Source organism: Cervus elaphus, chromosome 14 (genome assembly GCF_910594005.1).
Source record: "Cervus elaphus chromosome 14, mCerEla1.1, whole genome shotgun sequence".
Lineage (NCBI taxonomy): Eukaryota > Metazoa > Chordata > Mammalia > Artiodactyla > Cervidae > Cervus > Cervus elaphus.
The window spans coordinates 16,406,049-16,407,345 of NC_057828.1; the positions used below are offsets into that span (position 1 = coordinate 16,406,049).

The window sequence follows — 1,297 nt, forward strand, 5'->3', positions numbered from 1 at the left end:
TTTGGGGATTTTTAGAATAATAAGATATGAAGAAAATGTGCCCAATAGAAAATTCTTAAAGAGCATGAGGTAGGAAAACATTTCTTCCTGGAGGAGCTTAAGGAAGTTTAGTAAGCCTGGATCTCCACAAATGGTCTTATTCCATCATCTGTGTCTTGGTAAACTGTTCATGAGCAGGGGTAGGGGGTATGGGTTCCTTGAATTTTATGCAGATGTAAGTCCATCAGGAATAAGAATCATGATTTTTATCACATAACCGATTCTAGGTTTACTGCCATACCACCCTGAATGCACCCGATCTTGTCTGATCTTGAAAGCAAAGCAAGGTCAGGCCTGGTTAGTACTTGGATGGGAGACTGCCTGGGAATACAAGGCGCTGTAGGCTTTTTTTGGGCTTCCCTGATGGCTCAGTTGGTAAAGAATCCGCCTGCAGTACAGGAGACCCCGGTTCAAATCCTGGGTCAGGAAGATCCCCTGGAGAAGGGATAGCCATCCACACCAGTATGCTTGGGCTTACCTTGTGGCTCAGCTGGTAAAGATCCGCCTGCAATGTGGGAGACCTGGGTTTGATTCCTGGGTTGGGAAGATCCCCTGGAGAAGGGAAGGGCTACCCACTCCAGTATTCTGGCCTGGAGAATTCCATGGACTATATAATCCATGGGGTCCCAAAGAGTTGGACACGACTGAGTAACTTTCATTTTTCACTTAACACCAAATAAGTCAATCAATTTGGTGCTTCCTATGGTCATATAGGGCTTCCTGAAAATTAAGCTGTTACATTTACAGTACAATAGGGATGTAAAAATTGTCGTTTAGCATATAATGTATTTTCCAGTGGAACCAAATTAACTGAATTATTTGTGATATTGAGCATTTCTAATTCAATTTACTTTGCTATATGGATGATTGGAGCATGTTTTAAAAGTTGAAGCACATTTGATGCTACAAAACATATATAGCCCAACCAGGCCAAGGAAAGAGAGAGGAACCCAGTCTTCAGTTTCTCTGGTTTGCTATGGAATGGAGTTTAGAGAATATCTTTTTTTTTTTTTTTTAATTAATTAATTTATTTTTTCAGTGGGTTTTGTCATACATTGACATGAATCAGCAATAGATTTACACGTATTCCCCATCCCGATCCCCCCTCCCACCTCCCTCTCCACCCGATTCCTCTGGGTCTTCCCAGTGCACCAGGCCCGAGCACTTGTCTCATGCATCCCACCTGGGCTGGTGATCTGTTTCACCCTAGATAATATACGTGCTGTTCTTTCGAAACATCCCACCCTCACCTTCTCTC

At 42.8% G+C, this 1,297-nt stretch overlaps 1 pseudogene; it reads left to right on the forward strand.

Annotated features, from left to right (window-relative positions):
* The first annotated feature begins 266 nt into the window (after nt 1-266).
* Nucleotides 267-385, forward strand: LOC122708410 (annotated as a pseudogene).
* Nucleotides 386-1,297: the final 912 nt, after the last annotated feature.